Source organism: Mastomys coucha, unplaced genomic scaffold (assembly GCF_008632895.1).
Source record: "Mastomys coucha isolate ucsf_1 unplaced genomic scaffold, UCSF_Mcou_1 pScaffold1, whole genome shotgun sequence".
Classification (NCBI taxonomy): Eukaryota; Metazoa; Chordata; class Mammalia; order Rodentia; family Muridae; genus Mastomys; species Mastomys coucha.
Window position 1 is genome coordinate 28,314,302 of NW_022196891.1, and position 11,400 is coordinate 28,325,701.

Below are 11,400 nucleotides of genomic sequence, written 5' to 3' on the forward strand. Positions count from 1 at the left end.
GCTCTGCCGCTCTGGGAAGACCTGAGTTCCTAGTACCCCTGTCAGGTGGCTCATAGCTGCCTGTGACTTCAGCTACAGAGAAGGTGATGCCCACTTCTGGTCCCTGCAGGCATGTACACACATGACATACATACAGATAACACATACATAAATAAAAATAGCAAAGAATTAAAAAAAAAAGATAGCAAAGAATAAATATTTTTTAAAAGGAAAAGAAAACCACTCTCCAAAGAAAGAGGTTACTAATATGGTTGTAGAGGCCTGTCCTGCACACAGAGGCTGAGGCAGGAACGCAATGAGCTCCAGGCAGGAGTGGGTGAGGCCCTGTTTCAAAAACAAGGGCTGGATAGATAGCTTAGCGGTTAAGAGCACTGGCTGCTCTTCCAGAGGTCCGGAGTTCAATTCCCAACAAGCACATGATGGCTCACAGTCATCTGTAATGAGATCTGATGTCCTCTTGTGGTGTGTTTGAAGACAGCTACAGTGTACTCATATATGAATAATTCTTTTAAAAACAACAACAAACAAACAAAACAACAAAAACAAAAGGCTGGTTAAAAAAAAAAAAAAAAGCTTGCTGCCCCAGGACCCGAATGATTAAATAAGAAAACCAACTCCCATTGTCCCGTTGTGCTTAAATCTCTCCACCCAGCCAGGACACATAATAAATAAATGTGATTTAAAAAAAATAAATAAAAACAAACTCTCTGCCCCTTCTCTCCCTGACCCTCTCTCTCCCTCTCTCCTTCTCTGTCCCCCTCTCCCTCCATCCCCACGTGTTCCTGGCTGGCCTCCCCTCTTTCTCTGTCCTCTCTTTCTCTGTCCTCTCTCTCTCTGCCTCTACTCCCTTCTCAACCCCACTTCCCATGCCTCAAATATTCTATTCTATACTATAAAAAAATATAGAATAGAATAGAATAGAATAGAATAGAACAGAACAAAAGAGGGCTTCGAGAAGCCAGAGTACAGAGGACTCAGCTTGGGTTTTGGAATGAGGTCTCACTCCATTGCCCGGGCTGCCTCACTCTTCCAGTGCTCCAGTGAGAAGCAAACACCGTTGGCGCCAGATGCCTGGCCTTCGGGCTTCTCTTGTATGGATGTTCTCTTGTATTGCCTTTGTCAGATAGTGTTCTGACTATGCTTATTGTCCCTCCCCCACCTTTTCCCTCTCTCTCCCTCTCTTTGGTCTTTATACAGAGCACCTTACCATTCACTCTGGGAAGGCCTAAGCCACAATCAACTTGCCTCAGTCTCCTAAGTGCTTGCACTAGAGGTGGGCACCATCATTGCCAGGCCCCAACTGCAGTGGTTTTAGAGCTAGAAGTGTCTTAACAAATTCTTTTTATGTAAAGAGAACACTGATTTTTATGTGCTTATTTGAATGCCTGGAAAAGTCACAATGGGAACTAGGTATTCTTGGTGGTTAGTATTTATTGATCTTTAATGTGTGCTCTTTTTTGGTTGGTTGGTTGGTTTGGTATTTTGTTTTTGTTGTTGTTGTTGTTGTTGTTGTTTTTGTTTTTCAAGACAAGGTTTCTCTGTGTAGCCCTGGCTGTCCTGGAACTCACTCTGTAGACCAGGCTGGCCTCGAACTCAGAAATCTGCCTGCCTCTGCCTCTGCCTCTGCCTGCCTCTGCCTCTGCCTCCCAAGTGCTGGGATTAAAGGGGTGCACCACCACTGCCCGGCATAATGAGTGCTTGTTAATGGGTTGTTTTAGTTCAAGAGTATTGTGAAAATGGAAAGGATTTTTTGGTTTAGCGTTTTGATACAAGGTCCTGTGTATCAGACTGTTGGGGTCCAAAAGTCCAAAATAACCCAAGCCGTCTCAAGAGTCCATCAAAACAAGTTCTTTAATTGAATTAGACAGCAAAACCAGACTGGTCAGAGACAACAGCACAGGCTTGGAAGTCGAGGGCATCTTCAGACGTTCATCTTGGTAAGCATGTAAGCAGATGACAGCAATCTCTTGTCCTTAGGCTGCTGCTGACCAATCAGGGCGGCAGAACAGACTGAGGAGCTGGACCGCAACCTGGAACCAGAATGCTACAGAGACTTTAAGCCCCAAATGCATAAACATCTGTATCAAGTTGCAGTTCCATTTTCCCACCAGTCAGGATTTAGGGAAAGGGGAAGTCCTTAGGAACATGTCTTGTGGTACATCTATCCTGTTCCCATTGGCTGGGTTATTCAACTGTGTCAGAGCAATGTGCCTAGCACTCGTGTGTCTCTCTGCCAAGCAGGATGTCAGTCACCCAGGGAGATCTTGGGAACTTAAACTTTATTTGAGTCCTATTCAAAATGGAAGTTTTGTTCAAAATGGCTTCAGTTTGGTTCCTTCTTACGAGGAGCCAAAATGACCTTAAACTTCTAATTCTCCTGCCTCTACCTCCCAAATGCTGATATTTCAGGTGTGTTCTATCACATCCAGTCTCTATCCAGACAGGATCAAGCTATGACATCATGCATGTGCATTGGCAAAGATTCTCCCAACAGAGCTCTCTCCTCAACCCAAGACCTTTTTTAAAAGGAGTGTAAATACTATTGATTTATTACTACTGGCTGCTTAGGCCTGTGATAATTCAATTCTTTGTTTCTTTGTTTTAGATTTTTTTTTTTTCCAAGACAGGGTTTCTCTCTGTGTATCCCTGGCTGTCCAGGAACCTACTCTGTAGACCAGGCTGGCCTCGAACTCACAGAGTTCTTGCCTTGCCTCTCTAACGTTGAGATTAAAGACATGTACCACCACACTCAGCTACTGATTCGATTCTTGATTTAGAAAAAGAAAATACTGCTTGAAGATATAACCATTTTATTTTGTTCTTGTTTTGTGCTTTTTGTTGTTATTGTTTGAGACAGAGTTCCTCATGTAGCCCAGGCTTGCTTAAAATTCCTGATTTCCTGCTGAGGTTGCAAGCATGTACTAAGCATGGCTGAGACCATTTTCAGAAATGCTTTCTTTTCCATTTGTGGACTTTTTTTTTTTTTTTTTTTGAGCATTGCTAGATGCTGGCTTGCCAGCTTGTCTATGTTGTCTCTCATAGTTGGTAGACATGTTAGTCCTAGTCCTCAGTAAACGAAGAACGGGGGCCTGGGAGACAGATGGATCCATGGGTAAAGACACTGCACAACCTGAATTTGCTCCCCAGAGCCCCCCCCCCCAAAAAGCCTGGCACCCACCTGCAATTCCAGCATGCTAGGATGTGGGTGGAAACAGTGGGCCAGCTGCCTAGCAAACCAGTTAGCCTGGAGCACATATTGAAAAGACAGAAACCTTGTCTCAAAATAAGGAGGGAGGAATGAACTGACTTCTAAAAGGTTGTCCTTTGACCTCCCCCTGTGCACACACCCACACGCGCACAACCAGACATACAATGAAGAAATCGTGCTTAAAAGAAGGAACTCGGGCTGGCGAGATGGCTCGGCGGGTAAGAGCACTGACTGCTCTTCCGAAGGTCCTAAGTTCGGATCCCAGCGACCATATGGTGGCTCACAACCATCTGTAACGAGATTAGACACCATCTTCTAGTGTGTCTGAAGACAGCTACAGTGAATTACCCTGGAGCAAGCTGGACAGAACGAGGTCTTGAGCGAGGTCCTAAGTTTAATTCCCAGCAGCCACACACATGATGGTTCACGGCCATCTGTACAGCTACAGTGTACTTATACACATAAAAAATAAATAGCCGGGCAGTGGTGGCGCATGCCTTTAATCCCAGCACTTGGGAGGCAGAGGTAGGCAGATTTCTGAGTACAAGGCCAGCCTGGTCTACAGAGTGAATTCCAGGACAGCCAGGGCTACACAGAGAAACCCTGTCTCGAAAAACCAAACAAACAAACAAACCTAGTCTACTAGGCAAAAGTCTACTCTGGCACAGGTGTCTCCTGAGTGCTCTGTTTTTGTTTGTTCGCAGCTCAGTCAAGTCTTAGGACTGTTGTGTATGTTTCTCCACCAGTCCACAGTAGGGCATTCTCTACCACATCCCAGCCACACACAGTAGGATGTTCTCTACCAAGTCCCAGCCACACCTCAAACACTCCATCTTCTTCCTACGTCTAGTCCTCTTTCATCCTGGAGACTGTTTTTTTACTGCTTAATTATGTCGTGGGTTGGCCTGACATTGCTTATATTTAATACTGGTTCCTCAAGTCCTGGTTACCCCAGAGAAAAGAGAGTCCTCACTTAGCCCCACTTGATACTCGGTGACCCTGCCCTCAAGTTTATTTCTGATTGGTGAATAAAGATGCCAACAGCCAATAGCTGGAGCAGAAAAGACATAGGCAGGGTTTAGGATTCCCAGGCTTGGGGTCAGAGAAGAACAAGGAGGGGAGGGAAAAGAAAGAGGATGGAGGGGCTGGTGAGATGGCTCAGTGGGTAAGAGCACCGACTGCTCTTCCAGAGGTCCTAAGTTCAAATCCCAGCAACCACATGATGGCTCACAATGATATCTGATGCCCTCTTTTGGCGTGTCTAAAAGACAGCTACAGTGTACTTACATAAAATATACATATACAGTGTATTACATATAATAATAAATACATATAAAAAAAAAAAGGAGGATGGAGAAGCCTTGAAGTCATGAAAACATGGCCCTGAGGGGTAGCCAATTGGAGGTAAGAGCAGCCCAGAAACATAGTAAGTAATGACTTAGGACTTATCAATAGGAAAATAGATTCTAATAGCATAGAGAATAGATATCTGCCCAATTCTTGTGTTGTTTAAGGCTTATTGTAAATAAATAAATAAATAAATAAAAGTTGTGTGTCTTTTATCCAGGAACTGAATGATTAAGGCAGATAGAAACACCGGATTGGGATTAAAGATTTCTATAATATAATTATAACCTTCCATTAGCTTTAACAATCACTAAAACCTGCAGACTCCCACAGGAACCTCCTCCTAGCTACATTTTACAAACCTCAATTTCCTTTTTCTTTTATCAAAGTTTATTTCCTATTTCTCCTTGTTACTCAATCCTCCTTCCTTGCTACTTGTAACCTTCCCGACAGTAATCGGAGTCCACTCCAGAGTGCCCTGGGGTGGTTAGCCTCCAGTCCTTACTGATGCTAACGGGGCCACTGTTACTGATTGGCTGCCACACAGCAGTAACATCAGATAGACGCTGCAGTTATTCTCCGAGTTGATACCTCACTCGGGGAATCATGTGGAGTTACACCACGCACCCAGAGCTCCTGGACTGAGGAGTTATTTTCTGAACTACCTACTCAACACTACCACATCCAAGTCCCACTTGAACACTGTATAAATATGTTAACTGAAAGAATACAGCCGATAACAAAGATAAGCCAAGAAAAGAAAAAAAAATGTCAGATGTGTAAATCTAAAGAGAAACCAACCTGAAAGTCTATAGACCAAAAAACAACAGTAAGTCAACAGAGTGAGCAACAGAGTGGGCAACAGAGTGGGCAACAGAGTGGGCGAAGGAAACAGTAGAACATCTGCAGGATAGAAGACAAGCTGTGGGGCGGGAACCATCCAACAAGGGCAAAGATAAAAAGTGGGAAGTCAAAGAGCTATGAGATGCTTTGAAAAGACCAAATTAATGGGGTATAGGCATAGAAAAGAATCTCATCCTAAAGAGATAGAAAAATCATCCAAAGAATTTTAACGGAAAATCCCCCCAGAGTTAGAAAAGAGATGCCAACCCAGACACCTGAGACAGCACACAGGCAAGACCAGAAAAGAATCTCCTCTTGTCAGACGACTATGAAAATGCTACAGAACAAAGAACGCATGTTGAAAACAGCAAGAAACACCAAGTCACACAGGAAGGCAGTCTGATCCGAATACCAGCCCAGTGTTCAACTGAAACTTTAAAAGCAATTAGGGCTTGGAGTGACGTATTTCAAGTTCCAAAAGATAACAACTACCAGCCCAGAATACTCTGCTAGCTGGAAGAATGAAAGGAAAATAAAAACTTTCCATTATAAAAATAGACGAAAGGAATTTATGATTACTAAGCCAGCTCTGTAGAAGATAGTTGAAGAGGAAAACACTTATACTAAAGAGGAAAAATAAATCCATCCATAATGAGGCCACAGGAAAAAATAAATCATGCTGGAATAACAACCAGCAATGAGGAAGAAAAGGGGACAGATACTACAAACTGTTAGCATCCCTTCTAGGCTCCGCCCACAGTCACCTGGCAACAGCCAGGCATGCCTGACTCACTATAAAAGGGCTACTTGCCCCCCCTTACTCTCTAACTCTCTAACCCTTTTTCTCCCTGCCCCTTCTCCCTCTTTCCCCATCCCCCTTGCCCCTCTCTCTCCCCTCTCCCTCTCCTCCCCACCTCTCTTTTCCTTTCTCTGTGTCTACTCCCTCCTCAACTCCCCTTCTCAAGCTCTAAGTAAATTCTATTCCATACTATATCCAGGGGGAAGGGATGCCTCACCATGGGCCCATGGAGGCACCCCCTCCCACCTCACCATACCATGCTTCTACCAAACATATCCTGGTTCCTCTTTCTTTTTATAAAACACAACAACAAAGTCAACAATGTGGCAAGAGTCAGCACATAACAGTCCCTAACCATTGTGACTTTACTGTAAATGAGAGATATTAACCTTAGAGTGAAAGGGTAGAAAAGGTATTCCAAGCAAACGGTCCCAGGAAACCAAAATTGCAATTCTAGTATCTGACGACATAGCAGCTATAAAGAAAAATGAAATTTGCAAGAGAGTGGATGGAGAATACTATATCAAATGAGACAGCCAGGCTTGGAGAGACAAACAATGCATGTCCATCTCATGTGGATACTAGCTTTGAAGTTTTAGATTTGTGTGCTTAATTTGCAGAGCCCAGAAGCTAGAAAGGGCCTGTGAGAGAGTGAAGAGTGGGGCACATATAATAGGAAAATAGAAGGAGAAAGTACAGGAGACTCAAGTCTTACACTGGTACAGCGGTGTGGAGACTGGAGAGGAAGATGTGGGGACAGTAAAGCCAATAGTCTATGGAAATCCACCACTTTGTGAACAAATTAAAATATGATTTTATGGCTTTGCTTTATATATGTGAGTGTTTTCCCTGCTTGTACGTGTTTACCACTTGCATGTCTGGTCCCATTGGAGCTGAGAAGAGGGTATCCGTCCCCTGGACCTGAATTAGAGATGGTTGTAAGCCACCATGTAAGTGCTGGGACCTTAACTAGGTCCTTTGCAAGATCAACAAGTGCTCTTAGGCACTGAGCCTAGGGGCTGGAGAGGCGGCTCAGTGGTTAAGAGCCAGCACTTGTTCTCTTGCAAAGGACCCAGATTTGGTTCCCAGAACTTCTGTGGTAGCTCACAAATATCCAGAACTTCATTCCAAGGGGATCTGGTGCCCTCTGTTGGTCTCTGCAGGTACTGCATAGGTGTGATGCACAGCCCTGCTTGCAGGCAAAACACTCTACACATAAAAAATGAAAAAAAAAAAGAAAAGAAAAAGAAAAAAGCCAGGCAGTGGTGGTGCATGCCTTTAACCCCAGCAGTTGGGAGGCAGAAGCAGGTGGATTTCTGAGCTCAAGGCCAGCCTGGTCTACGGAGTAAGTTCCAGGACAGCCAGGGCTACACAGAGAAACCCTGTCTCAAAAAAACAAAAAAAAAAAAAAAAAAAAAAAAAAAAAAAAAAAGTTAAAAAAGAGTTTGAGTACAGGTATTCTGCATGGATGGACTATGCATCTCCCAGAAGACATAAGTATTGGATGAAAATCTCAGTGCTGGTCACAGGTGTGGGATAGCTCCCTATAAATTATTTATCAGGAAAGCTCCAAAGGCCCCCAAAACCACACAGGCTATTGCCATTGCTCTTGGTTGTCCACTAGAACTACACTGTAAGGCTATGTTACTAAAGATACAAGATACTTTCGTTGCAGGACATAGAGAAAACAAATTTAAACTGACCTAAAGTTTTCCTCCCCGCTGGATAGCTTTCATGGTGCCAAGAGATGCTATGCAGGCAGATGGCAGAGAAAAGCCGTCAGCAGAATCACACACCAGGAAACCCACCATGCTACAATACCAGCCTGCCAACCAAGAGATGCCCACTGATGCAATAATAGCAGCACAAAGGCCATGGAAGTAACTCACTACTTTTAGATTGGATTTGAGGTCTGTTCCATAGGAGGAAATGCATGTTTGATACTGGAAAGTTCGTTAAAAGTACATGGATGGGACAGGCAGTGGTGGCGCACACCTCTAATCCCAGCACTAGGGGGGCAGAGGCAGGCGGATTTCTGAGTTTGAGGCTACCCTAGTCTACAGAGTGAGTTCCAGGACAGCTAGAGAAACCCTGTCCCGAAAAACAACAACAACAACAAAAAAGTACATGGATAGGAAGACCATAATTCCAAGTGGGGAGCCCTCTACAGTTCTAGACAGACATGCTGCCAAACTGCCTCCTAAGTATGTATGTTTATACACATCTATCAGTGCTGCCCCCAACACGGACCAGAGAAGCTTGCCTCTGTAGTTGGTTAACAGTTAGTGCAGAAAGTTATAACTCATTAAGTTGCTGAGAGTGAGTGATGATTGCGTGCACAGCCCCAAATAGGACATCTGTACCAACCACCACCACCACCTGTCCCGTTGCAAGGCTCAGTGGATATCAAAGAAGAACGATCAGAAGGGACATAAGAGCTGGAGACTTGAGAAGAGCGCTGTGAGATGCTGCCTCTGGACAAGACAAGGGCATCGCACTTGTGAGCTCTCTGTGGCTATGGTTACCTTCACAAGGCCCTTTGAGATCAAGCAGGTAGCAGTAACTGAACTCATCCGGTTTCCAAAGGGAAAAAAAAGGAAAGACAAACGACATAAGAAGGAGAAAGGGAAATGATAGGGGCCCATGGGAGGAGTGGAATGGGATGGAGATAGACAAAGGATACTTTGTTTAAAATAAAGATTTTTCTATTTATAAAGATGCATTCTTTAGAATAGAGCCCCTCCCACCACTCAGCTAATCTCTGGCCAATAAGAAAAGGTAAGAATAGTCTACAATGTGTTCTAAAAAAACCCAGTCAATGGCTGAGACCAGGCATGCCTCGGCTTTGCTTTTTGAACAGAGTAACAGATGACTAAGCAAGGAAAATCGAGTCATAGAACAGGCAAGGTCATCAGCATTTAATTGAAGATTTGTTCTTTATCTTTACTGAGCAACCACGATTGTCCCACAAGGCTACCATAAGTGGCTGTTTAAGGTATGACTGAATTCCTCAGTTTTAACTTTCCCCCTCCCTGTTTTTACTGTCGTCATTTTGAGTCAAAGTCGCAATCTGCAGCACAGGTTGTCCTGGACTCTGTCTACAGCCCCAAAAGGCCTCAGACTCCAAGGAACCCTCCTGCCTCAACCTCCTGAGTGCTAAAATCGCAGGGGTAATTGGCACTTATCTCCAGATTAGCTTTATTCTTTACGCAGCCTGGCTTGTATCTTTGGGGCACTACCTCATCCGATCTGAGACTTTTCTTTTTACTTTGTAGCTCTAGCTGGCCTGGAACTCACTATGTAGACCAGACTGGATTCAAGCTCTGAGAGATCTGCCTCTGCCTCTGTCACCTGAGTGCTAAAAGTCAAGTCATGTGCCACCATGTCCTGCCCATGAGGCTTTTTTTTTTTTAACCTGTCATTCTTTTCATTCCACTCCTCTAGAGTTACTGGTCTCCAGAAGATTACCCAACTATGTAAATTACTCATTATTAAACAGAGCTTAGCAAAGTGTCACAAACCTATAACAACACTTAGGAATCCGAGGTAGGATTGCAAGGGCCAGGCCAGTCTGGCTTCTAAGAAAAGGCCCTATCTCAATACTAATAGTCACCACGATCATCATCATCATCCCAAAATACCTCCCAAGGCTGAAGGTGGAAATAGGTAAGAAGTCACTAGAAGGGCTGGCAAGATGGCTCAGCCAGTAAAGAGCACTGACTGCTCTTCCAAAGGTCCTGAGTTCAGATCCCAGCAACCACATGGTGGCTCACAACCACCCATAATGAGATCGGACGCCCCCTTCTGGTGTATCTGAAGACAGCTACAGTGAATTACGCTGGAGCAAGTGGGGTGGCAGAGGTCCTGAGTCCAATTCCCAGCATCCATACACATGATGGCTCATGGCCATCTGTACAGCTACAGTGTACTCATACACATAAATCAAATAAATCTAAAAAAAAAAAGAAGTCACTAGAAAACTATGCATTAGAACTCTCCACGTATTTTTATTTCAGACATAAAAAAAAAAAAAAAGAAAGTACAGAACATGTCTAGTTATGACTGTTTAAAAGAAACTCTGTTGTAGTTTCCAGAAGCACCTAGAGTGTTTCAGCATAGTGACAGTGTGCCCATCTATGAGGACCTGTCTCACAGGACTGTAAATGTTGGCGAGTCCGAAAGTCCCAGTGTGGGCCTGAAGGCCAGAAAACTAGGAGAACCATGATTGCAGTCTCACTGAAGGCTGTCAGGCAGAACTCTCTCATATCTGAGAGAAAGCAGCCTTTTGTTCTACTTGGGCCTTCAGCTGATTTGGCTGAGGTCTTCCCACATTAGGGAAGGCTGTCTGCTTTACACAGCCTACCAGTTTAAATGGTGATTTCATCAAAACACTCACAGAAACAACGGGATAGCATTTGGCCTGATACCTGGACCCTGACTTAGCCAAGTTGGCATGAAGTTAATTATCCACAAGTGCTTTATAATATCTAGTGAACAACATGTAGTATTTTGATACCTTCACATGCAATTTCAGTTTAATTCACGTTCAAGTCCAGAGCTAATTACATTGGATGGAGAGCGAGAGGAGGGTGGAAATAGGAGGGGTCAGAAGAGTTTGTGATGTATACAAATATGAATCAGAAGAACTGGGTACTGATAACCTAATTTTGTCACTCAGATCTACAAGGTGTGTGTGTGCCTCTTAAACTGTTTTTGAAATAAGAAAAGCAGCAATTCTTTCTATTTTATATTTGAGGGAACAAATGTCTCAAAATTTTGACTGACTGCAAAGCAGCTGGTTGCATTTGTAATTGAGCCAAGACATAACTGCACGTCTCCTCATTCCCTGGCTCTACTCTGTCACTTAGGTTTCTGGGAAACATTTGGCAAAAAAAAAAAAACCTTTTTGGAAATTAAGCTCAGACATTTAGAGAAACAGAACTGAGAACTGAGTCCTTTGGGGTTTGAAGCTCTTGGTTTGTGATAAATATATTGCTTTTAAGGACATGTCCGTGTGTGGGATAGAGACAAGTTATGAAATTTGGGGCAAACCAGCTGCAGCCTGAATAGCAAGCACTGCAGGCATTTTTACAATATTTCAGTGGCCATTTGTACTGAGAGACACCATCAAATGTAGTGAATAGCGGAGTTTCATTTGCTTGTTTGCAAAGTTCAGGGATTGTAACTAATTTGCAACTGTTGT